The sequence below is a fragment of the Eptesicus fuscus genome, chromosome 12 (assembly GCF_027574615.1).
Source record: "Eptesicus fuscus isolate TK198812 chromosome 12, DD_ASM_mEF_20220401, whole genome shotgun sequence".
Taxonomy (NCBI): domain Eukaryota; kingdom Metazoa; phylum Chordata; class Mammalia; order Chiroptera; family Vespertilionidae; genus Eptesicus; species Eptesicus fuscus.
Window position 1 is genome coordinate 31,906,075 of NC_072484.1, and position 27,583 is coordinate 31,933,657.

Sequence of the window (27,583 nt, forward strand, 5' to 3'; positions counted from 1 at the left end):
CTGGCTAGGATGCTTTCAACCTTTAGAAGGAGTCCTTCCTTCATTCCATAGTATAGGCCAGTGGTTTGGCAATGATTCCAGAGGTGAGTTTAATGATTAGCTTTGCATGAGAAAAGTGACTGGCTGTCAATGAGGAGGATGGATGTGTTTGTGTGTGGAAGGAATGCAGTGATCAATGGGAAGGCTACTGCAATAATCTCAGGGCAAGTCATAAGAGCTGAATCTTTCCAGTAGCGGTGGAGATGAAGTGATGATACATATTAGAGGTGGTAGATGCACGTGGACATATTAGTAACTGGATGTTACTAATTAGTAATTTAGTGAAGAAGGAAAAGGATTTTGTGATGGACCTCACGGACCTGTGTTTTATAATGGAGATAACCCTTCCAGCAGTGTTTTCTCCCAATGTTTTTAGTGTTTTCTCTGCATTGTATCTTTGGTCTCTAATGAGGTCAAAAGTGAATTGATCCCACAAGGCATAAGCTAAGCTCATATTTTTAGAATCAGAAGGATACCAGCATGACAAGGGTGAGGAGAAGACATTTGGCCCAACTCTGTCATTGCATAAGTAGGAAAACTGAGACTGACAAAAACATGGCTGCCATAGGTGTCCAAAAAGTGATAGCAACTGTGTTTCCTATTCTCCCCATCCAGGTATCAAGGAAGTGGGCCTGCGGTATACATGAATAACTATTATGTGCCATATTCTCTTATTGGTGGTACAGGAAGAGCTCTTAAGGGAAAATCTTATGGCTTAAGGTGAGTGTCTATCCTAGTCTTTAGGTCACGCGATGGAGATCTTGATCTTCCATCCTATGATTGAAATCTATGATTGAGGATTTCCAGGGAGAGAAGGAAATGGGACATCAAGGTATAGTGACAGAATTCTCTCAGTAGTCAATTAAATTTGTTCCAGTTTAATGCTTATACATCAAGTGTCTTCTTCTCTGAAGTAAGATCATAATATGTACATTCTGAAGTTGTTGTAGGAAAGCTAATAAGAAAATAACTAAGCACTCCGTAGGAATGCTTTTATTTCACTAACCACATCAAAAAATACATAGGAAATGCTTTCAACCTTTAGAAGGAGGCCTCAGTCATTCCATATTCTAGGCCAGTCGTTTTCCAAGTGTGTTCCGTAGACAAGAAACATCAGCATCTCTTGGAACTTGTGAGCAATGCTAATTCTCAGGCTCTACCACAGAATCAGAAATTGGTGGTGAGGCCCATAAACCTGTATCTTAGCAATCCCTCCAGGTGTTCCTGATGCACTTTACAGTTTAATAATCAGAGCTACAGGCAGATTGTGGACCCATGGGCTGGGAACTGTCTTCAGTGATGACATTGTTCCTATCCATCTGTCCTTAATGTGTCCTTTGGACTAACCCTCACATGGCCCTGGCGTCTATCTTTATATGTATGTGTGTGTGTGTGTCTGCATACATATATATATATATATATGCACACACATACATATAAAGATAGACACCAGGGCCATGTGAGGGTTAGTGTGTGTGTGTGTGTGCATATATATATATATATATATATGCACACACACACACACACAGACACACACACACACTCAAATATATATATAAAATTGATTTTTTACCGAGAGGAAGGGAGAGGGATAGAGAGTTAGAAACATCGATGAGAGAGAAACATCGATCAGCTGCCTCCTGCACACCTCCTACTGGGGATGTGCCCGCAACCAAGGTACATGCTCTTGACTGGAATCGAACCTGGGACCCCCCAGTCTGCAGGCTGACGCTCTATCCACTGAGCCAAACTGGTTATGGCCCTGGCGTATATCTTATTTACATCTCTACCCTGGAATTGCGGGTGCTTCAGAGATGTGATTCCCTTCCAAACATGTGAGAGGAGAGAAGGTGAGAAGTAGTGAGAAGACTGACACCAAAATAAAGCCCTTTGCTTTAATGGACCAAGGATCCTATCTCAGGAGACAGAGGGTGGAATGGTCAAGGTTTAGCAGTAGTTGTTGCTGCTTTTGTTGTTTTTGCCACTGTTATCTTTTTTGCCACTGTTGTCTTTGCCTTTGTCTTTGCCACCGTCTTTGCCTTTGTCGTTGCCACCGTCTTTGCCTTTGTCGTTGCCACCGTCTTTGCCTTTGTCGTTGCCATCGTCTTTGCCTTTGTCTTTGCCCCCGTCGTTGCCCCCGTCGCTGCCCCCGTCGCTGTCCCAGTCACTCCCCCCGTCGTTTGCGCTGTGTTTGCCCCCGTGTTTGTTCCTGTCATCCCCCCCGCCGTAGTTGTTCCTTTAACTTCTGGGGCACTTGTAGTTCTAGGACCTGCGGTTGTACTCATTGAGTCACTACCACAGAGAAGACGATTAAGCTCTATGCCATTCAGAACACAGCATAATTTTTCATGTTTGCACATCTTAGTACGAGTTTTTACTAGTAATTCTCCACTTTTGCACTGGCTCCTGCAATTTCCACTTTTGTGTGCACACTTTTTCACAAACCAATCACCTGTATAAAGGAATTATATAGATCATATAAGTCAGAGATCTATCATCATTGTAGGATGAAAGGTAAAAATAGCAATAATTTCTTGAACACTGATTATTCACGTCCCTTACCAGTTGCTTTGTTAAACTTTTCCTAGTCATGAAGACCTGTTGTGAGGATTATATGAGATTTTAAATGAGATTTTATAAATATATACAAACATAGATTATTTTTTATATATGTAATAGTATGACCCTTTCTGAAATCAAAATTCTGCATATTAATACATGGCAGGTGTCTGTTTTCCATTTTAAATGGAAAAATATGTAACATATGATTAGTTATGAATATAGAACCCCCAATCAATTTAAGAAAATGTAACTAAGACACACCTAAATAGAAGTTTAAAAACTGAAAATTTAAAATATAAATTCTGAAATCATTACTGTAATGCTTCCCACTGTTACTTAACACACATGGCTTTTGTTTATGCCTGGTGAGATTTTTAAAATGTGTTTATATGTCTCTGAAGTCCTACAAACTGTATTTGAAATGTATCTCTAGATTTGTCTTATATATTATCTTACTAAATATAAACATATATTTTTCATATATATCTATCTATAGATATATATAGCTATAAGTATGTATTATGGAGGTATAAATATATTCTACAAAATTTTGGAAATAAAAAAGCAAGTCAGTCTACTAGTTATATATTCATTAGGGAGACATTCTGTAGGATATGGCTGTATGTGTATACATATTATATACATACCAGAGGCCTTGTGCATGAGAGGGTGGTCTCTCAGCCTGGCCTGTGCCCAATCATAATCTGGGACCCCTTGGGGGATGTCTGCAAGCTGGCATAGGCCCTTTTCCCCAAGGCCTAAGCCGGCAGTCAGACATCCCTCTTGCAGTCTGGGGCTCTCGCAGTCCGGGACCCCTCGCTCCTTAGTGCCTGCCTGCAGCAGACACGGGAGAGACTCCCACCATTGCTGCTGCGCTTGCCAGCTGTGAGCCTGGCTTCTGGCTGAACGGCGCTCTCCCTGTAGGAGTGCACTGATCACCAGGGGGCAGCTTCTGCATTGAGCTTCTGCCCCCTGGAGGTCAGTGCAAATCACATAGGTCATTCTGGTTGTTCTGCCATAATGATCGCTTAGGCTGTTGTTATAGAGATATACTAAATGCTCTCATCACCTGGTATATAACATACAGAAAGCCCTGAAGAGATGCTACAACTCTTTTCACCTTGTTCTACATTGCTTAACTCATTCCTCTCCATTCAACCAACAAATATATAGTGAGTGCCTAATATGTCAAGAACGCTGCAGGATGATGGGAATAAACAATGCATAGAAAGACAAGCTCTGAGAAGGTTATATTGGAGAAGGGGAGAAAGAAAAGAAACAATTAAATGAATAAACAGAATAACTACAGTTTGTGGTAAGTGCAACAAATTGAAAAAAATAATGTGATATAGCAGAGAATAATCATTTTTGAGTTCTGACTATTACCACTACTATTATTACGTATCAACTGCTTAATCCTCTCTGAAAATTAAATGAGATTTTGCTTACATAATATTTATATACATACATTTACACAAATAGAATTCTAGATCTATGTATGGGCCTCTTCACTACTAAAATCAGAATTCTGTGTGGGGTCATTGAGGAAAGTATCCCTCAGGAAAACGATGTTCAACCCTAGACATAAAAGATGAAAAGGATCTAGCTATGTGACAATCTAGAAAAGTGTTTTATGGAGAAGGAATAACATATACAAAGGCCATGAGCAGGGGAAGACTCATACTTTTGAGGAACAGAAAGATTTCTTGACTTCTTTGTTTCATGATTTTTCTTACTCTATTTCCTCTTTTTCTTCTTTTGTATCTGCAAGGGCTCTCCATAATGGTCCTTATGCTTCAAATTCCTCTGAACTTTCTTCACAATCCCCTTCTTTCTCATAATCCCAAATATATCCATAAAGATAACATTCGAATGGTTTTCATCACGGAGTGATCTATGTGAATGGAAACCACAGATCAAGGTTCCCCTTTTTCTATTCTGATCTGTGGACACTGGCATTTTATTGATTTTTCTTTCCAAATATTCTCTCTCAGTGTTGCCTTTCTAATGCCTCAGGATCTTGGGTTAGACTTAGATAATCTTACAGAATAATCCTGAATTGCTTATGTTTATCTTGAAAAAAAAAAACACAAAACAACAAAACAACTAAGGAGTTTTCTCAGGTCCTTTGGTTTAGATAGGGGACACCATGCAAGTATGTGATGTATGTCATTAAAGTCCTCAAGACAGAATGAGAAATCATGCAGTCTAAACGCATAGAATTTCAAGGATGCAGTAGATCTAATACATTTTCTGAGGCAACACTCATACTGTTATTAATTTCCTCTTGAACAGTTCTGCAAATTCTAGAGAACATTCAGTACTATCAATAGAGGCAGCTGTAGAGATATTATACAGTTTCCATTAAGAAATTGTACCTCAAAAAAGATTGATTCTCACTGTGTGCCATATATAAAATATGAGATTTTTCAATGTAAAAAAAAATTATTAAACCTATAAAAGAAGTTTCAGTAAGCTGAAGTTAATTAAAATTAGTTAAGTTATTATTTATTCATGAGAAATGGACAAAAGTGGCAATTCTCTCAATTAAAAGTGATATAAGGAGAGAAATAGATTTTGAAAATATTGATGAATATGTTTTCACTGAAGCTAGGAAAGTAAAATTATAAATAAACTATTTCAACTTAAAAAGAAAACAAAGAAATCTGTAAGTGTGGTGAATAAACTGTTAGCATGCAGAACTTTCTAAGTTAGTGGAAGATTGCAACCAAAATACCAGTATATTTGCCACATGAAAATGAAATTTTTGTGCCTCAAATAAATTAATGCATTTTTAGAAGTAACCCATATATTAGAAAAGATTTGCAAGAAATGTGAAATAGAAAGTTTGAAAATAGTAACAAAATAATATCACTTGGTTATATATGCTAGTTTTCTTTATCACCTTTTGGCCAACCAATGGAACTTCTAAAATTTACCTATATAAGCAGAGGATCTTACAATGATATATTAATAAGGTTGTACAATGTTATTTATAATAGTGACACACTGGAAAAAAACAACCTGAATAACACACAATAAGGGCCTCTTCAGATTAATATTGGTACAAAAAATGTGACAAAATAATAAGCATCTACTATAAATTGTATATCCAAGGAATACTCAAAGACTTGAAAATTTTACCCTATATATTCTTAAGTTTAAAAATGCAGATTATAACTTGTTCATCAGTTGGTCACACTTTTTAAAATGTAAGCATTTACATGAAATGGTGGCCAATTTCTTTATTTCTTAAATGCTTTCAGTGTTCCTGTCTTAATTGTGTAAATATAAACCATGGAATTAATGAAAAAGAAGGAATGCTTATAGAAGCAGAGCTGAAATCTGACACAGGACTTCCAAGAGCCTTGACTCCCCGCCCCCCCCCTCCCCTTCACTCAGAATATTTTTCTTTCCTTTTCCAACTTAAGGTTCTATTAATTACATCAAATAATTTAAAAAATGGGAAATGTTCTCTGTAAGACCAATAAAACTGGGAGAAGTAATATTTTAGAATTGTTGCCATACAAAGTGAAGCGAGGCAGGGCTGGACTGCACTGGCCCTAAGTGGTAGCACAGGGAAGTTTGGGGTGTCATGATCATGTCAGTCCTTGGCTTCTCATTATTCTCCCTCAACTCCAGTTATGGACATTGTGAGAGCCTTGAGGTCTCTTAGTGGTGTTTTGAAGAAGTAAGGCAAACCTCAGCCCCGCTCCTGTGGTAGCCCTGCCCCTACTCCCATAGCCAGTTTGAAAACAGGGACTCCATGTGCAGGACCCTGTCCTAAGTTGGTGTTTCTTCTTCCCCAATATTCTATTTACCTGAGACCAACTGGGCCAGGAGCAAAAAAATTGCAAGAGCGAGTAATAGGTACTTCATGACTCCTGAAAGACAGTAGGCAGGCAGTGGGTTCTATGGAGTCCAGAACTGTCTATTCAGTGTGACTCTGAACATGGGTCTTTATTGTCCTCCCTAGGTGGGGTTGGGCTCAGCCAGTGAACCAGAAGGATATAGGACACTGTGCCAAACATGACTTCAGTCCATTGGCCAGCAGCTCTAATTGGGGCATCACTATTCCAGAGCCCTGTTCTAGGCATGCCTTGGGGGAAAGAGAAAGATAAGAGAAGGTGTAAGACCTGCTGAAGTGTATGGCAATTTAGAGAGAAAGACACAAGAGGAATTTTTGTTGATTTCCCCAATGCTGGGTACGCCTACCTTTTTCCCACGGTCTCCTATGTTGGTGGTTCTACCAGAGTATTTATCTTACTGCATTGTGACAGTCTGTTCACCTGTATGTCTCTCCCCCTAAAGTAAAATGTATTTTTTGAACACTGACTATATGTACATTTTTTAAATATTAGTTCTGGGTATAGAGGAGTACCTAAGCAATTTTTTGGTGAGTGAAAAATTTCCTTGGTGACAATCTGTCAACTTAGAAAATCTTTTTTAAAGAAATAAGTCTGTGTCCCAAGATATATGTACAAGATGTCTTTAAGGGAGTAGAGGGAAGTAACAAGAGTTACTGGTGTTAGCTGGGCCTGGAACCATGGATCTGTGTGAACTTCTGAGCTAGCAGATGGTAGTGGAGTAGGTGGATCTTTCTTGCACCTCTTCCAAACTGGATATAAAACTACATTGGGGAACATTCACCCTGAATTACCACCTGATGACTAGCTGAATAAGAACCTTTTGACAAGGAAAGGCAGAAACCACCTCAAGACTGCTCCTGCACAGCAGCATGTATGACATGGTCAGGATTGAGCCTCCCAACCAGACAGTGTGGGTTGCGGGGGAGATCCCACCCACAAACAGGACAACAACAATCAAGACCCAGTTACAACAGGAGATCCCAAATAACTCACACAGTGGACATTCCTAGAGCATCCAGCCAGCTCAGGTTATCAAAGGGACTGCACCACTGGGTGCCACAGTACACTTTACTACAGAAGGCCATCCTACGAAGACTGGGAGGCATTGCAATTCTAATATATAGAAACAAATACAGAGGGACAGCAAAAATAGGGAGACAAAGAGACAACCCTCAAATGAAGGAAAAGGAGAAAGCCCCAGAAAAAGAGCTGAATGAAATGGAGGCAAGAAATTTATGAGATAGTGTTCAAAGTAATGGTTATAAGGATGCTCAAGGAACTTAATGGAAATTACAATAGCATGAAAAAGAAATAGAAACCGTGAACCAGAACCAGTTGGAAAAGAAGAATACCATATCTGACTTCAAGAATACACTGGAAGAAGTCAGAGAAAGACAAGCATTACATTCTCTCACTCATATATGGAACCTAATGAACACAATTAACTGGTGAATGAAATCAACCCAGGGATATAGAAGCATAGAATAGATTATGGAATCTCAGAGGAAAGGCGGGAAGGGAGGGTGGATGGGAAGGGACCCACCAAAGAACTTGTGTGTATGTATATATACATAACCCATGGACACAGACCATAGGGTGTTGAAGGCCTAGGGTGGAGGGGGAAAAAGTGGAACATATGCAATACTTTCAACAGTAAAGACTTAATAAAAAGAAAAAGAATTCACTGGAAGGAGTAAAAAGTAGATCTAATTTAGCAGAGGATCAAATCTGTGATTTGGACTACAAGATAGGAAAAACTCCCAGTTAGTGCATTAAAAAAGAAAAAAGAATTAAAAAGCAGGAGGTTAACTATACTCAATTAATACTTAACAAAGGAAGCAAGGACATACAATGGAGTCAAGACAGTCTCTTCAATAAACAGTATTGGGGAAATTGGACAGACAGATGCAAAAAAATGAATCTAGACCAACAACGTATACCATACACAAAAAAGAAACTCAAAATGGATAAAGGACTTAAACGTAATATGGGAAACCATAAAGATATTGGATAAATCCACAGGCAGCAAAATCTCAGACATATGCCAAAGCAATTTCTTCACTGATAATGCTCCTAGGGCAATGAAAACTAAAGAGAAAATAAGCAAGTGGGACTACATCAAAATAAAGAGCTGCTACACAGCAAAAGAAACCATCAACAAAATAAGAAAGCCCACTGTATGAGAAAACATTTCCTGGGAACTCATACAACTTAACAAAAGGATGATAAACAACCCAATCAAAAAATGGGCAACTTACCTAAATAGATACTTTTCGAAAGAGAACATAATGAAGGCCAAGAGACATGAAATCATGCTCAAAGTCCCTAATCATCTGGGAGATGCAAATCAAAATGACAATAAGGTACCATCTCACACCTGTCAGAGTGGCTATCATCAACAAATCAACAGTGTATATCTTATATAATAAAAGACTAATATGCAAATTGTCCCCTCGACCAGGAGTTTGACCAGCAGACATGCCGGCCAACCGCCCATCTCCTCTACCCCTGGTCAGGGTGGCCAGACCCCACCCATGCATGAATTCATGCACCGGGCCTCTAATATATATATGTATGTATATATATATATATATATATATATATATATATATATATATATACTGAATGGCCAGATTATTATGCGTTCACAGATCATAATAATCTGTCCACTCAATGTATTAAAAAATCTAAGGTGGAATTTAAGGGAGAGATTGATAGCATAACGATTATAGCAGGAGACTTAAACACTTTTTAAAAAATTTAATAAATCTTTATTGTTCAGATTATTACAATTGTTCCTCTTTTTACCCTCATACCTCCCCTCCACCCGGTTACCACCCCACCTTTGCCCTTACCTCCCCCCCATTGTCCTCATCCATAGGTGTATGATTTTTGTCCAGTCTCATCCCACACCCTAACACCCCTTTCCCCCTGAGAATTGTCAGTCCACTTCCTTTTTATGCCCCTGATTCTATTATATTCACCAGTTTCTTCTGTTCATCAGATTTTTTATTCACTTGATTTTTAGATTCACTTGTTGATAGATATGTATTTGTTGTTCATAATTTTTATCTTTACCTTTTTCTTCTTCTTCCTCTTCTTAAAGAATACCTTTCAGCATTTCATATAATACTAGTTTGGTGGTGATGAACTCCTTTAGCTTTTTCTTATCTGTGAAGCTCTTTATCTGCCCTTCAATTCTGAATGATAGCTTTGCTGGGTAGAGTAATCTTGGTTGTAGCTTCTTGCTATTCATCACTTTGAAAATTTCTTGCCATTCCTGTCTGACCTGCATAGTTTCTGTTGAAAAATCTGCTGACAATCATATGGGTGCTCCCTTGTAGGTAATTAACTGTTTTTCTCTTGCTGCTTTTAATATTCTCTCTTTGTCTTCTGCTCTTGGCATTTTAATTATGATGTGTCTTGGTGTGGTCCTCTTTGGATTCCTTTTGTTTGGGGTTCTGTGCGCTTCCTGGACTTGTAAGTCTATTTCTTTCACCAGGTGGGGGAAGTTTTTTGTCATTATTTCTTCAAATAGGTTTTCAGTGTCTTGCTCTCTCTCTTCTTCTGGCACCTGCATAATTCTGATGTTGGTACGCTTGAAGTTGTCCCAGAGGCTCCTTACACTATCTTCATATTTTTGGAATCTTTTTGTTTTTCCGGTTGACTGTTTTTTGCTTCTTTGTATTTCAAATCTTTGACTTGATTCTTGCGTTCCTCTAGTCTGCTGTTAGATCCCTGTATAATATTTTTTATTTCAGTCAGTGTATGTTTAATTTCTAGTTGGTCCCTTTTCATATCCTCGAGGGTCTCGCTAAATTTATTGGCCTTTTCTAGGAAATTCTTGAAAAACCTTATAACCATGGTTTTGAACTTTATATCCAGTCGTTTGCTTTCCTCCATTTCTTTCATTTGTGATCTGTTTCTTTGTCTCCACATTTTCGCTGCTTCCCTGAGTTAGTAGAGTAGCTTTGTGTGCTAGGTGTCCTCTAGGGCCCAGTGGCTCAGCCTCCCCAGTTACCTGAGGTGGACACTCTTGGTGCACCCCTTTGTGGACTATATGCACAGCCTTGTTGGAGTTAAGTCTTGATTGTTGTTGGTATCACTGGGAGGAAATGACCTCCAGGCCAATTGGCTGTGAGGATCAGCTGTGTCTACGCTGGGAGAGCTTCTGTGCTGGAGACACCCTTTTGAGACAAACTTGCAAAATTGCAAAAGCCTTTGTGCTCAGCTTGGATGGGGCGGAATCTCAGGCAGAGCAGACAGCCTTGGCTTCCCATCAGCCCTGCCCTATGAGGACCCTGGGTCTCAGTGTCCCTTGGTAATCGCTACAAGCACCTCTAAGAGAAAGCCGCTCTCAAGTTTTGCCCACTGCCAGACAGTCCAGATTCCCCCCGAATGTGTCTGGGTTCCCAGAGTCTTGTCTGGAACTGGAGTTCAGCGCAGTCAGGAGCTTCCATCTCCTTCCCGCTTGAGAAAGCCAGCCACCACACTCAGCTGCAAGTCTTCTCCACGCGCGCACGTCTCCCTACCTCAGCCTTTTGCAGCTCCTCTGAGTCTCAATGTGCTTTTCTCTTTCCTTCTAGTTGTAGAATTTTCACTCAGCCAGCTTTCCTGTGGTTCTGGATGATATCCATTTTGTCTTTAATTGTAGTTTTGAAATTGTTGTGCAAGGCAGCAGTTTATCATTTACCTATGCCAACATCTTGGTTTCTCTCTAACACTCTTTAGTGACATCACTGGATAGATCTTCCAGACAAAAAATCAACAGGGAAACAGTGACCTTAAATGCACACTAGATCACATGGATTTAATGGATATTTATAGAACATTCCTCCCAAAGTGTCAGAATATACATTCTTCTCAAGTATACATGGAATATTTTCAATGATAGACCACATGTTTTGATACAAAATAAGTTTTAGCAAATACAAGAAGATTGAAATCACATCAGGCATCTTCCTGGATCACAATGGCATGAAACTAGATATCAACTACATTAAAAAATACTCAAAAACTTTCAAACACATGAAGGCTAAGTAGCATATTATTAAAGTACTAGAGGCCCGGTGCATGAAATTCGTGCACGGGGGTCCCACAGCCCAACCTGCACCCTCTACAATCCAGGAACTCTCAGGGGATGTCCTACTGATGGCTTAGGCCCACTCCCCATGGTTCTCTGTTCTTTGCGGGGCCTGGGGGTTTCGCTGCAGCCATGGAGATGAAGTCCCTATGCCCTGATGTCCGCTCTCTGCCTGCTGCCACCATGCGCCATGCGAAGGAAGCCCCAATGCCCTGCAGTGTGCTCTGTCTGCCAGGCGTGGGGGCTTCGCCGACACCAACACACTAAGGAAGCCCCCATGCCCTGTTGTCGGGGCTCTGTCTGCAGGGCCTGGGGGTGTTCTCACCTCCACCTTGCTAAGGAAACCCCCAAGCCCTGCTGTCTGGGCTCTGTCTGCCGGGCCTGGAGCTTTCCTGCCATCGCCCTGCGAACGAAGCCCCCATGCCCTTTGCTGGGCCTGGGGGTGCTCCCGCCACTGCCGTGCTAAGGAATCCCCCAAGCCCTGCTGTCCAGGCTCTATCTGCTGGGCTTGGGGGTGTTCCCGCCGCCTCTGTGCTAAGGAAGCCCCCATGCCCTGCTGTCTGGGCTCTGTCTGCCGGTCCTGGGTCTTCCCCACCGCCACTGCGCTAAGGGAGCTCCCAAGCCCTGCTGTCCAGGCTCTTCTGCTGGGCCTTGGGCTTCCCCACCATCACCCTGCCAATGAAGCCTCCATGCCCTGCTCTCTGGGCTCTGTCTGCTGGGCCTGGGCTTCTCCACTGTCACCGCACTAAAGAAGCTCCCAAGCCCTGCTTTCTGGGCTCTGTCTGCTGGGCCTGGGGGTGCTCCCGCCACCGCCCTGCTAAGGAAGCCCCCAAGCCCTGCTGTCATGGCTCTGTCTGCTGTGTCTGGGGGCGGATCTAGCCTCACTGCTTGGTCCCTCTGAACCCCGGCGGGGCTGACAGGCCCAGACACTGCAGCAGCGTTGGAGTGGGGAGGCTCGATCCACCCCCTCCGGAGGCAGACAGGCCGGACACTCCAGCAGTTGGGCTGAGGGGACTGGGCATTACCATCTTGTGGCTATGGGGGCTGCCATTTTTTGTCATGGAGTGACAGTTAATTTGCATATTACTCTATTATTAGATAGGATTACCAATGAGATCAAGGAAGAAATAAAAACTTCCTCCAAACAAACAAAAATGAACACAACAACCCAAAATCTCTGGGATACAGCAAAAGCAATCCTGAGGGAAGTTCATAGCATAGCATTACAGACCTACCCCAAGAAACAAGGAAAAGCTCAAATAAACAATCTAACCCTACAACTGTAATAATTAGAGAACAAGAAAAGCCCAGAGTAAGTTGAAGGAAGGAGATAATAAAGTTTAGAGTGGAAATAAATGACATAGATGACAAAATATCTGTATCTACACTTATAAAAGAGAAACATGCAAATTAACCATCACTCCACTACACCCACAAGCCACGCCCAGCAACCAATCAGGAGTGAGTATGCAAATTAACCCAACCAAGATGCCGGCCAGCCACTGAGTGAGCAGGAGGCTTGGGTTTCCCTGGCAATGGAGGAAGCCAAGCTTTCCACCCGCTCTGGTGGGCCCAGGCCTCTGCTCAAGACTACAAAGTTTCAATTATAGAAGATAAATCCCAACAAAAATGGCTGCGGCACGGAGAGAGCAGGAAGCTTTGCTCCACTCAAGGCTACAAAGTTTCAATTGTAGAAAATAAATCCCAGATACCAGGGCCTCCCCTTGGGTTGCCGGGGGGCATGGCCAGCCTGCAAACCACCACAGGCCCCTCGCCCAGGCCGCCCCACACCCCAAGGGAACCCCCACCCTGATCCTGGACACCCTTCATGGCAAACCAGCTGTCCCCAACCCATGTACCAGGCCTCTATCCTATCTAATAAAAGAGTAAAAAAAAAAAAAGTAATATGCAAATTGACCTTTACTGCAACACAAAAGATGGCTGCCCCCATGTGGACACAAGATGGCCAGCAGGGGAGGGCAGTTGGGAGGGACCAGGTCTGCAAGGGAGGGCAGTTGTGGGCGATTAGGCCAGCAGGGGAGGAAAGTTGGGAGGGACCAGGCCTGCAAGGGAGGGCAGTTGGGGGTGAGCAAGCCTGCAGGGGAGGGCAGTTAGGGGTGACCAGGCTGGCAGAGGAGGGAAGTTGGGGGTGACCAGGCCTGCAGGGAAGGGCAGTTGGGGGGGACCAGGCCTGCAGGGGAGGGCAGTTAGGGGTGACCAGGCCTTCAGGGGAGGGCAGTTGGCCTGCAGGGGAGGACAGTTAGGGGCAATCAGGCTGGCAGATGAGTGGGTTAGGGGTGATCAGGCTGGCAGGCAGAAGTGGTTAGGGGCAATCAGGAAGGTAGGCAAGCACGCAGTTGGGAGCCAGCAGTCCTGGATTGTGAGAGGGATGTCCGACTGCCCTCAGGGAGTCCCAGATTGGAGAGGGTGCAGGCTGGGCTGAGGGACACACACCCCTGTGCATGAATTTTGTGCACTGGGCCTCTAGTATATATATAAAGAGGTAATATGCTAATTGGGCCTAACGGTGTCCCAGTCATGACTGGTCAACAGGCTGTGTGTGCAAAGGAGCTGGTGGGCAGGGCTGGGGCTGAGGACTTCCACTCCAGCAGAGATGCGCACAGGCCTTCCCAGAGCTAGCATCACGCTGCCTCAGAGGTGGAGGTTGCTCCTGATGGAGGCACATGCAGGCAGGAGCTGGTGGGCAGGAACACAGACAGGGGGGCCTGTTTGAGCTGCTGCGGCATGGCTTGAGCAGGCCTGGAGCAGACACAGAAAGGGGGGGCGTGCCTGAGCCACTGCAGCACGGCTTGAGCAGGCCCGGAGCAGACACAGACATTTTTTTGTGGTGAAGGGACTGGAGTCTGTATTCATGAAAACACCTTGGCAGCTGCAGGGGCCAGCAGTGGTAGTAGCAGCAGGATGATGGGGGTGGCGCCTTCATCTGATCACCCCAGTTACCTCCTGCAGAGGGAGGCCAGACTGCGGCTTAGGCCCATTCCCTGGGGGTGGGGGGTGGGTGGGGAGGACAGGCCTAAGCTGTCAGTAGGACGTCCCCTAAGGGCTCCTGGACTGTGAGAGGGGGCATGCTGGGCTGAGGGACCCCCCCAAATGCATGAATTTCATGCACTGGCCCCTAGTAATAAAATAAAATAAAAAATAAAATAAAAAATAAAATAAATAAAATAAAATAAAATAAAATAAACCAAGAGCTGGTTCTTTCAAAAGATAAACAAGAATGATGAACCTTTAGCGAGCTTATCAAGGAACAAAGAGAGTGGACCCAAATAAATAAAATCAGAAATAAAAGAGGTGAAGTAATACCCTAGCTAATTTGGCTTAGTGGGTAGAATGTTGGCCTATGGACTAAAGGGTCCCAGGTTCGATTCTGGCCAAGCGCACATGCCTGGGTTGTGTACTTGATCCATTTCCCTCCCCCCACACAGTAGGGGGCGTGCAGGAGGCAGCCAATCAATGATTCTCATCATTGATGTTTCTATCTATCTTTCTCCCTTCCTCTCTGAAATCAAGAAAAAAAAAATTAAAAGAGGTTTAGTAACAACTGACATCACAGAAATACAAAGGATTGTAAGAACATACTTTGAACAACTACATGCCTGGATAACCTGGGTGAAATGGACAAATTCCTAGAAACATATAATATTCCAAAACTCAATCAGAAAACCTGAATAGGCTGATAACAACCGATGAATTTAAAGCAGGAAGAATAATAAGAAAAAACTCCCAGCAAACAAAAATCCAGGACTAGATGACTTCATAGAGGAGTTGCACCGTTCAAAGAACTAACACCTATTCTCAAACTATTCCAAAAAATTTAAGAGGGAGGACTTCCAAGCTCTTTTCATGAGGCCAGCGTTAGCCTAATTACAAAACCAGGTTCTAAAGACACTACAAAGAAAGAAAATTACATGCCAATATCCCTGATGAACATAGATGCTAAAATCCTCAACAAAATAGTAGCACATCAGATCCAGCAATACTTTAGAAACATCATACACCATAACCAAATGGGATTTATTCCAGGGATGCAAGGCTGGTACAATATTTGCAAATTAATAAATGTGATATATCATATAAACAAAATGAAGGATAAAAATTCATGATCATATCAATAGATGCAGAAAAAGCATTTGATAAAATCCAGGATCTATTTATGATAAAAACTCTCATCAAAGTGGGAATAGAGGGATCATATCTCCATACCACAACATAATAAAGGCCATACATGAGAAACCTACCGTCAACATCATTCTCAATGGGCAAAAACCTAAAGCACCTCCCTTAAGATCAGGAACAAGACAGGGATGTCTGCTTTCACCACTCTTATTCAACATAGTACTGGAAGTTCTAGCCATAGCGATCAGAAAAAATAAAAGGCATCCAAATTGGAAAGGAGGAAGTAAAGCTGTCATTATTCACAGATGACAAGATATTGTACATAGAAAACCTTAAAGACTCCAGAAAGGAACTGCTAGATTTAGTAAAGTAATTCAGCAAAGTAGCTGGATACAAAATTAATATCCAGAAATCAACAGCATTTTTATACACCAACTAGTGGCCCATCGCGCAATATTGTGCACAGTAGGCTGTCTACCACTTCCTCAGGAGGCAGCAGGAGCTGCAGCGTGCCGCTGAGAGACGCGCTGCTTCCGTGGGAGCTGGCAGGAGGGAGCCACTACTGCTTCCATGGAGCCGTGCAGCTTCCACAGGAGTCGGGAGCAAGTTGCCAGTGCCCACGGGAGGCGGGAGTGAGCTGCTGGCGCCCATGGGCACCGGGAGGGACCCGTGCCTATTCTGCAGGAGGTGGGAGGGAGCCCTGCCGCTTTGAGAGGTGGGAGGGAGCCGCTACTCGCAGGAATGGTGGGATGGGGATGGGCGGAACTAGAGGTGCTCCATGCATCGCCTCATGATCGCACATGCAGCCCTGCCACTTGCCACTCACAGTCCCGCTCACCAGCGGACGTTACTGTGATACTGTAATAGACAATTTGCATATTATCTCTCTCTATACTAATAAAAGGGTAATATGCAAATCGGTCGGGACGCCCTCATGCAACAAATGATCAGGAGGTTGCATGGGGCAACCAGGCTGGTGGGGGGCAGTGAAGGGTGACCAAATGACTGAACAGCAAGCTGCTTGGGGCGACCAGGCTGACGGGGGGTGGGGCAGTGGGGGGTGACCAGGCCAGCATGGGGAGGGGTGCAGTTGAGGGTGACAAGGCCGGCGGGGGGGGACAGTTAAGGGCGACCCGGCCAGCAGGGGGAGCAGTTAGGGGTGACCAGGCCAGCAGCGGGGGGGAAGTTGGGGGCAACCAGGCTGGCAGTGGGGGGCAGTTAGGGGTGATCAGGCCAGGAGGCAGAGGCAGTTAGGGATGATCAGGCTGGCAGGGAGGGGGGAAGTTAGGGGCAATCAAGCAGGCAGGCAGAGGCCGTTAGGGGTGATCAGGAAGGTAGGCGAGCGGTTAGGAGCCAGTGCTCCTGGATTGTGAGAGGGATGTCCGACTTCTGGTTTTGGGATCAGGCCTAAACCGGCAGATGGACATCCCCCAAGGGGTCCCCAATTGGAGAGGGTGCAGGCTGGGCTGAAGGGACCCCCCCCCCTTGAACTCCTGTGCACAAATTTTGTGCACTGGGCCACAAGTATATGTGTGTGTGTGTGTGTGTGTGTGTGTGTGTGTGTGTGTGTATTGAACTCTGAGAAAGTGACTAAAAAAACAGTCCCATTTACCATTGCAGCAACAAAAACTAAGATATCTGGGGAAATACTTTACCAAGGAGTCAAAGACCTGTACTTGGAAAACTATAGGATATTAAAAAAGGAAATAGAGGAAGATACAAACAAGTGGAAGCATATACTGTGTTCATGGATTGCAAGAATTAACATCATTTAAATGGTCATACTACCCAAAGCAATTTATGAGTTCAATGCAATTCCTATTTAAATACCAATAGCATATCTCACAGTTCTAGAAAAAGTATTTCAAAAATTTATATGGAACCAAAAAAGACCCTGAATAGCACAGCAATCTTGAGAAAGAAGAACAAAGTTTGAGGGATCACAATACCGGATATCAAGTTATACTACAAAGCCATTGTAATCAAAACAGCTTGGTAATAGCACAAGAACTGGCATATAGACCAATGGAACAGAAAAGAGACCCCAGAAATCAACCCATGCCAATACGGTCAATTAATATTTGACAAAGAAGGCAAGAGCATACAAAGGAATAAAGACAGTCTCTTTAAGAAATGATGTAGGGAAAATTGGACAGGTACATGCAAAAAAATGAAACTAGCCCACCAACTTATACCACACACAAGAATGACATTTTTTTATTTTCTTTTTTGGCCCAGGTTCCCAACAACACTCAGAGTTCCAAGGGGAGACCTGGAAGCCAGGGAGGGAGGGGGAAAGAGGGAGGGAGTCAGTGGGAGAGGGGGAGGCAGGGGGAGAGGGGGAAAGGGAGAAAGGGAGGAGGGAGAATTGTCAAGAATGACATTCTTTAAAGATGAAAATAACCAAAGAATGATCCTTCCCCCTCTATACACTCACTTTGATGAATCAACATATTGAAGGACACACCTAGAAAACAAATAAATATTCTGTCAAGACCCGCCCCTGAGACTTCCCCTAGGTTTCCCACCCACACATACAAAAATAAAAGCCTGAAGACAAAGGACCCAGCACAAGCTCTCTGGAGCATACCTACACCTTTTCTCTGTCATGAACTTAATATTTTTTTTCTCCTAAACGCTTAAGTGTCCCTGTGAGACTTACAACCAGGGGAGCAGCGGGCAGGGCCAGCTAGTCCCAGGATAACCCCCTGAACCTGTCTCCAAGGCTTCCCTTTTCTCTGAGTTTCCAGTGAGCTGACAGCAGTCTCACCTTGGCTAACTTTTCTCACTGTGACATTTACTTCTCATTGAATTCATGCAGCCCAGCATTCTTTCCTATAACATTGTAGAGAGCCACAGTAGCCCTGCCTAGGCTCTCTCCTGTTGTTTCTTCTCCCCTTAGCGCTCCCTTTGTTTCACTGTCCCCAGCTTGAAGAAATGTACTCTCAAAATCACCTCGACTCATGTTGTGAAACCTTTCCCAAACAAAGTCAAGAACCCACACATGATAGGTCAGCTCAAAGCAGACCCACTCTGAGCCAAGTCCCCATCTGTTAACATAGCCACTATTTTTTTTTACAACTGAAACTAATATAAAATAATATTGAATATCAATTGTAATTGAAAAAATATTTGTTTTGCCGAAACTGGTTTGGCTCAGTGGATAGAGCGTCGGCCTGCGGACTGAAGGGTCCCGGGTTCGATTCCTGTCAAGGGCATGTGCATTGGTTGCGGGCACATCCCCGGTGGGGGGTGTGCAGGAGGCAGCTGGTCGATGTTTCTCTCTCATCGATGTTTCTGGCTCTCTGTCCCTCTCCCTTCCTTTCTGTAAAAAATCAATAAAATATATTTAAAAAAAAAGAAAAAATATTTGTTTTGTGTTTTATAAATTTTTTCTTTACATGTCTACTATTTATTTTATTTGATGTATTTGAGTTTGATATGCTAACCTTTCTCTACTGTTTTAATTTGAACCTCTAGTATTTTCAAATTTTCTCTTTTCCTAATGTATGGATCAAATGACATATATTTCCCTCTAAGAACTATTTAGCTGATATGTTATATCTCTAATATAATTTAGTTCAGAATATTTTATTTTTCAATTTGATTGAGATAGATTGATAAATTAAAATTGCATATATGTATTAGGTATACAACATAATGTTTTGATATTTGTATACATTGTGAAATGTTTACCAAAATCAAAGTAATTAACATATCTATCAGTTCACATAGTTACAGTGTGTGTGTGTGTGTGTGTGTGCGTGCGCATGTGGTGAGAACACCTGCCATCTATTTTATTTTTTCCTTTTTACTGAATTATTGGGTTGACACTGGCTAACTTAATTATACATGTTCAGGTGCACAATTCTACAACATATCATCTGTACACTGTATTGTGTGTTCACCACACCAACTACATCTCCATCCATCACCATTTATCTCCCCTTTACCTTCTTACACCCCTCCCCCACTCTCTGGTAATTACCATATTGTTGTCTGTGCCTAGGAGTATTTTTTTCTTTGCTTAATCTCTTTACCTTTTTCACCCAGCCCTTTAACTCCCCTCCCCTCTGACAGTTGTAGGTCTGTTCTTTGTATTTATGAGTCTGTTTTTATTTTGTTTGTTAGTTTATTTTGATCCTCAGGTTCCACATATAAGTGAAATCATATGGTTCTTGTTTTTCTCTGACTGGCTTATTTCACTTAGCATAATACTTTCCAGGTCCATCCTTGCTGTCTCAAAGGGCAAAATTTCCTTCTTTCTGAGCATTTCATAGGTGCCAGACACTGTGCTTCATGTTCAATGTGCCTTACTTTATTTTTCATATTTTAAATGGTAATAACTTATACCTCACTAAGCCTACATGCCTTAGAGTTTTATGGGTTCCAGTTTTATGTGATGTCCCATATGCCTCACCTATTTTAATTTTTAAACCTCTCTGAGGAAATAGGTATATGATTATGTCTGTCTTATCAAGGAAGAAATTTTGGTAGAGACCACATGATAAGTGAAAGTAGTAAAAGAAGAACCTAAATATGTTTAGCTCCAGTTTCCTCAGCTTTAACCATGTTATTGTAATTACCATATAATGCTTCTGTTTCATCAATGTGCTTGGCCCATTATGGGTTCTTATACAGTAAAGGTACCCATTCTCCCACCAATTTCACAGCAGGGAAAGGTTATTTTCCATCTAATTTCAAGCATGGGATAAAGAAGAAATGGACATGAGGCAAGAAGACAGGAGGGTTGAGTTTCAGGCTTCAGCATTGAAATTACATTCCTCATCAGTAATGTCAGTGCTCACAGCTCTAAGATGTCTTCAAGGTGGTGATCCAGGTGATTAGTGAGGAGAAGGCACAGTGAGTTCTACCAGGAGCCTTTACAACTCCACCTGGCTGTTCAGAGAGATCCTATTACCCTAATCTCTGTCACATTCTTCCCTGCATAGTAATGAGCTTTCCCCCAGGTGAAGCATGGCTTATAATCACCCATAACCTTGCAGAGCAGCCTTGATCTAGTGGGCAGGGCCCTGGGGAAAGGTGCCTTTCTGCCCTTTGTCCAAGAATCAGCAACCTGCTAGCTAAGTCCCTGTGATGTAAGTAAATGTGAAGATACTACTCTAGCAACCCTCAAAATAGCCTGAGTGGGAGTACATATGTTCTTTATTCCCACAGTTCAGAAACTTAGGTTTAAAGATGGGAAAGCAATTGTCCTCAGTCTAAGACTGAATACATGGTGGGACCAGGAATAACCTTGTATATATTTGGCTCAAAGTTTATGACCTTTTCTACTGTTCTTCTCTGCTGAAGTGACCAACTCTGTCCTTCCACCTTCCTGTGTGCATTCATGATTTCTACCTACAATGATAGCCATGAGTATAAAAGTAGTGATATCCTACTGGTTGGGTCTACCCATTGCTCCTATCTCTTCTTCTAGATAATGACATAGATCATAGATGTGTTTCTTGAAGGAGTCATAAGCCATCCTTTTGGAGAAGATCTAGATCTAGAAAAAAATGAAGTTGAAATTTTAGTAATATTCCCAAATTTTCTAGGTCCTCAGGCTTCCATTTTATTTAATCAAGTATTTCTATAGACTCCAGTTGGAGGGTGATAGGAGAAAAAGAAATAGAACAAGTTATTTTCATTGACTACAGTTTCAAAGTCTAGTAGAGGAGAAGACATCCAAGCAGACATATAGAACATGATGACAATTCTTGATAGGTCATGATAGTAGAGAATGAGAGGTGATGGTAGTTCCGTTTTGGGAGAAACATGTGATTATCAATGTTTTTAGAAGAGAATAAAGAGTTAAGACAGGCAGGTTTAAGCAGAGAGAGAAGCATATGTACAAAAACTTATTTTCCAGAAGCAATCCAGTGAGTTCAAATCAATTACGAGTAAGTGTGTGGTATGAGGTGTAGGATGTCCTGTGGGAGAGTGATAGGAGATGAAACTGGAAATGCCATGTAGGGTATGAACATGAAGAGCAATGAAGTCTGTACTGAAATACTGGCTAGGATGCTTTCAACCTTTAGAAGGAGGCCTTCCATCACTCCATATTATAGGCCAGTGGTTTGGCAATGATTCCAGAGGTGAGTTTAATGATTAGCTTTGCAAGAGAAAAATGACTGGCCATCAATGAGGAGGATGGATGTGTATGTGTGTGAAAGCAATGCAGTGATCAATGGGAAGGCTACTGCAATAATCCCTGGGCAAGTCATAAGAGCTGAATCTTTCCAGTAGCGGTGGAGATGAAGTGATGGTACATATTAGAGGTGGTAGATGCACGTGGACATAGTAGTAACTGGATGTTACTAATTAGTAGTTTAGTCAAGAAGGAAAAGGATTTTGTGATGGACCTCACGGACCTGTGTTTTAAAATGGAGATAACCCTTCCAGCATTGTTTTCTCCCAATGTTTTTAGTGTTTTCTCTGCATTGTATCTTTGGTCTCTAATGAGGTCAAAAGTCAATTGACCCCACAAGGCATAAGCTAAGCTCATATTATTAGTATCAGAAGGATACCAGCATGACAAGGGTGAGGAGAAAGAAATTTGGCCCAACTCTGTCATTGCATAAGTAGGAAAACTGATACTGACTAAAACATGGCTGCCATAGGTGTCCAAAAAGTGATAGTAATTGTGTTTCCTATTCTCCACATCCAGGTATCAAGGAAGTGGGCCTGCGGCATACATGGATAACTATTATGTGCCATATTTTCTTATTGGTACAGGAAGAGCACCTAAGGGGAAAATCTTATGGCTTAAGGTGAGTGTCTGTCCTAGCCTTTAGGTCACAGGATGGAGATCTTGATCTTCCATCCTATGATTGAAATCTATGATTGAGGATTTCCAGGGAGAGGAGGAAATGGGACATCAAGGTATAGTGACAGAATGCTCTCAGTAGTCAATTAAATCTGTTCCAGTCCTAATGCTTATACATCAAGTTTCTTCTTCTCTGAAGTGAGATCATAATATGTACATTCTGAAGTTGTTATAGGAAAGCTAATAAGAAAATGACTAACTAAGCATTCTGTAGGAATGCTTTTGTTTCACTAGCCATATAAAAAAATACATAGGAAATGCTTTCAACCTTTAGAAGGAGGCCTCAGTCATTCCATATTCTAGGCCAGTCGTTTTCCAAGTGTGTTCCCTAGACAAGAAACATCAACATCTCTTGGAACTTGTGAGCAATGCTAATTCTCAGGCTCTACCACAGAATCAGAAATTGGTGGTGAGGCCCATAAACCTGTATCTTAGCAATCCCTCCAGGTGTTCCTGATGTACTTTACAGTTTAATAATCAGAGCTACAGGCAGATTGTGGACCCATGGGCTGGGAACTGTCTTCAGTGATGACATTGTTCCTATCCATCTGTCCTTAATGTGTCCTTTGGACTAACCCTCACATGGTCCTGGCGTCTATCTTATTTACATCCCTACCCTGGAATTGCGGGTGCTTCAGAGGTGTGATTCCCTTCCAAACATGTGAGAGGAGAGAAGGTGAGAAGTAGTGAGAAGACTGACACCAAAATAAAGCCCTTTGCTTTAATGGACCAAGGATCCTATCTCAGGAGACAGAGGGTGGAATGGTCAAGGTTTAGCAGTAGTGGGTGCTGCTGTTGAAGCCTTTGCCGTTGACACCTTTGCCGTTGACACCTTTGCCGCTGACACCTTTGCCGCTGTTGACTTTGCCATCGTCTTTGCCCCCGTATTTGCCGGTGTCCTGCTCCTCACCGTAGTTGTTTCTTCAATTTCTGGGGCATTTGTAGTTATAGGACCTGCGGTTGTACTTATTAAGTGACCGCCACAGAGAAGAGGATTAAGCTCTTTGCCATTCAGAACACAGCACATTTTTTCCTTGTTGCACATCCCCGTATTAGGTTTTATTTGAAACTCTCCAGTTCTGCACTTGCTCCTGCAATTTCCACTTTTGCTTGCACACTTTTTCACATACCAACTACCTGTATAAAGGAATTATATAGATCATGTAAGTCAGAGAGCTATCATGATAGGTAAAAATGACAGTAATTTTTTGAACACTGATTATTCAAGTCCTTTACCAGTTGCTTTGTTAAACTTTTCCTAGTCATGAAGACCTGCTCTGAGGATTAAATGAGATCTTCAATGCGATTTCATACATATATACACACATAGATTAGTTTTTATATATGTATTCCCTTTCTGTAACCAAAATTCTGCATATAAACACATGGCAGGTGTCTATTTTCCATTTTAAATGGAAAAATGTATAACATATGACTACTTATGAATATAAAATCCTTAAATCAATTTAAAAAATATATAACTAAGACACTCCTAAATAGAAATTTAAAAACTATAATTTTAAAATATAAAATTCTGAAATCATGACTGTAGTGCTTCCCACTGTTATTGAAACACACATGGCTTTTGTTGGTGCCTAGTGAGATTTAAAAAACGTCTTTGCATGTTTCTGAGGTGCTACAAACTGTATTTGAAATATATCTCTGGATTTGTCTTATATATTACTTGCCAAATATAAATATATATTTTATATATATATCTATCCTTAGATATATATTCCTATAACTATGTATTATTGAGGTATAAATATATTCTACAAAATTTGGAAATAAAAAAACAAAAGCCAGTGTACTAGTAATATATTCATTTGGGAGACATTCTGTAGGATATGGCTATATATGTGTACATATTATATACATGTATACTAAATTCTCTCATCACTTGGTATATAACACAGATAAGGCCCTGAAGAGATGCTGAAACTCTTTCTCACCTTGTTCTACATTGCTTAACTCATTCCTCTCCATTCAACCAACAAATATATAGTGAGTGCCTAATATGTCAAGAACGCTGCAGGATGATGGGAATAAACAATGCATAGAAAGACAAGGTCTGAGAAGGTTATATTGGAGAAGGGGAGAAAGAAAAGAAACACTTAAATGAATAAACAGAGTAACTACAGTTTGTGTTAAGTGCAACAGACTGAAAAAATAATGTGATATAGCAGGGAATAATCATTTTTGAGTTCTGACTATTACCAATACTATTATCCCTTGTCAACTGCTTAATCCTCACTGAAGATTAAATGAGATTTTGCATAAATAATATTTATATACATGCATTTACACACATAGATTTCTAGATCTATGTAAGGGTCTCTCATTACTATTACCAGAATTCTGTGTGGGGGTCATTGAGGAAAGTATCTCTCAGGAAAATGATGTTCAACCCTAGATATAAAAGATGAAACATAAAGGCTCTAATGATATGACAATCTATAAAAGTGTTTAAAGAAGAAGAAATAACATATACAAAGGCCATGAGCAGGAGAAGAATCTCAAACTTCCGAGGAATGGAAAGATTTCTTGATTTATTTGTTTCATGATTTTTCTTACTCTATTTTCTCTTTTTTTTCTTTTGTATCTGCAAGGGCTCTCCATAATGGTCCTTAGGCTTCTAATTACTCTGCACTCCTTCCACAATTCCCTTCTTTTTTAGGATCCCAGCTATCTTCATAAAATTAACATTCAAATGTTCTTTTTTCACAGAGCAATATATGTGAATGGAAACCACATCAATGTTCCATCCTTTCTATCCTGATCTTCTGTGGGCACTGGCATTTTATTGATTTTTCTTTCCAAATGTCCTTTCTAAAGCCTCAAGATCTTGGGTAGAGTTAGATAATCTTACAGAATAATCCTGAATTGCTTATGTTTTTATAGAAAGAAAAACTAAGGGGTTTTCTCAGGTCCTTTGGTTTAGTAAGGAGACACCATGCAAGTATGTGATGTATGTCATTAAAGTCCTAGAGTCAGAGTGAGAAATCATGCAGTCTAAACGCATAGAATTTCAAGGATGCAGTAGATCTAATACATTTTCTGAGGCAACACTCATACTGTTATTAATTTCCTCTTAAACTGTTCTGCAAATTTTAGAGAACATTCAATACTATGCATAGAGGCAGCTGGAGAGATATTACACAATTTCCATTAAGAAATTGTACCTCAAAAAAGATTGAATCTCATTGTGTGCCATATATAAAATATGAGATTGTGTCCAATGTAAAGAAACACCGCACAATAATAAAACCTATGAAAGAAGTTTTAGTAAGCAGAAATTAATTCAAATTATTTAAGCTATTATTTATTCAGGACAATTGTCAAAAGTGGCAATTCTCTCAATTAAAAGTGAGATAAGGAGAGAAACACATTTAAAAAAATTGATGAATTTGCTTTCATTGAAGCTAGGAAAGTAAAATTATAAATAAACTATTTCAACTTAAAAAGAAAACAAAGAAATCGGTAAGCGTGGTGAATAAACTGTTAGCATGCAGAACATTCTAAGTTAGTGGAAGACTGCAAACAATATACCAGTATATGTGCCACATGAAAATGAAATTTTTGTGCCTCAAATAAATTAATACATTTTTTTAGAAGTAACCCATATATTAGAAAATATTTGCAAGAAATGTGAAATAGAAAGTTTGAAAACAGTAACAAAATAGTATCACTTGGCTATACAGTATATGCTAGTTTTTTTCTTTTTTATCACCTTTTCACAAACCAATGGAACTTCCTAAATTTACCAATATAAGCAGGGGATCTTACAATGTTATATTAACAAAGTTGTACAATGTCATTTATAATACTGGTGCACTGAAAAACACAATCCAAATAACACACAATAAGGGGCTCTTCAAGTTATTATTGGTACAAGAAATGTGACAAAATAATAAGCATCTACTATAAATTGTATATCCAAGGAAGGATATATATACTCAAAGACTTGGAAATTTTACCCTATATATTCTTAAGTTTAAAAATGCAGATTATAACTTGTTCATCAGTTGGTCACACTTTTTAAAATGTAAGCATTTACATGAAATGGTGGCCAATTTCTTTATTTCTTAAATGCTTTCAGTGTTCCTGTCTTAATTGTGTAAATATAAACTATGGAATTAATGAAAAAGAAGGAATGCTTATAGAAGCAGAGCTGAAATCTGACACAGGACTTCCAAGAGCCTTGACTCTCCCCCCCCCCTCCCTTCACTCAGAATATTTTTCTTTCCTTTTCCAACTTAAGGTTCTATTAATTACATCCAATAATTTAAAAAATGGGAAATGTTCTCTGTAAGAACAAAAAAAAAACAAAACAAAACTGGGAGAAGTAATATTTTAGAATTGTTGCCATATAAAGTGAAGCGAGGCAGGGCTGGACTGCACTGGCCCTAAGTGGTAGCACAGGGAAGTTTGGGGTGTCATGATCATGTCAGTCCTTGGCTTCTCATTATTCTCCCTCAACTCCAGTTATGGACATTGTGAGAGCCTTGAGGTCTCTTAGTGGTGTTTTGAAGAAGTAAGGCAAACCTCAGCCCCGCTCCTGTGGTAGCCCTGCCCCTACTCCCATAGCCAGTTTGAAAACAGGGACTCCATGTGCAGGACCCTGTCCTAAGTTGGTGTTTCTTCTTCCCCAATATTCTATTTACCTGAGACCAACTGGGCCAGGAGCAAAAAAATTGCAAGAGCGAGTAATAGGTACTTCATGACTCCTGAAAGACAGTAGGCAGGCAGTGGGTTCTATGGAGTCCAGAACTGTCTATTCAGTGTGACTCTGAACATGGGTCTTTATTGTCCTCCCTAGGTGGGGTTGGGCTCAGCCAGTGAACCAGAAGGATATAGGACACTGTGCCAAACATGACTTCAGTCCATTGGCCAGCAGCTCTAATTGGGGCATCACTATTCCAGAGCCCTGTTCTAGGCATGCCTTGGGGGAAAGAGAAAGATAAGAGAAGGTGTAAGACCTGCTGAAGTGTATGGCAATTTAGAGAGAAAGACACAAGAGGAATTTTTGTTGATTTCCCCAATGCTGGGTACGCCTACCTTTTT

The 27,583-nt window shown here is 41.3% G+C and overlaps 1 long non-coding RNA gene across 1 annotated transcript in view; it reads left to right on the top strand.

Moving 5' to 3' along the window:
• The first annotated feature begins 673 nt into the window (after window positions 1-673).
• Window positions 674-27,583, top strand: part of LOC129150872 (uncharacterized) — a 98,538-nt gene continuing 71,628 nt past the window's right edge. The window contains exons 1-2 of the long non-coding RNA XR_008557645.1: window positions 674-759; window positions 22,361-22,463. This is a non-coding gene — a long non-coding RNA (uncharacterized LOC129150872). The remainder of the gene's footprint in view (window positions 760-22,360; window positions 22,464-27,583) is intronic.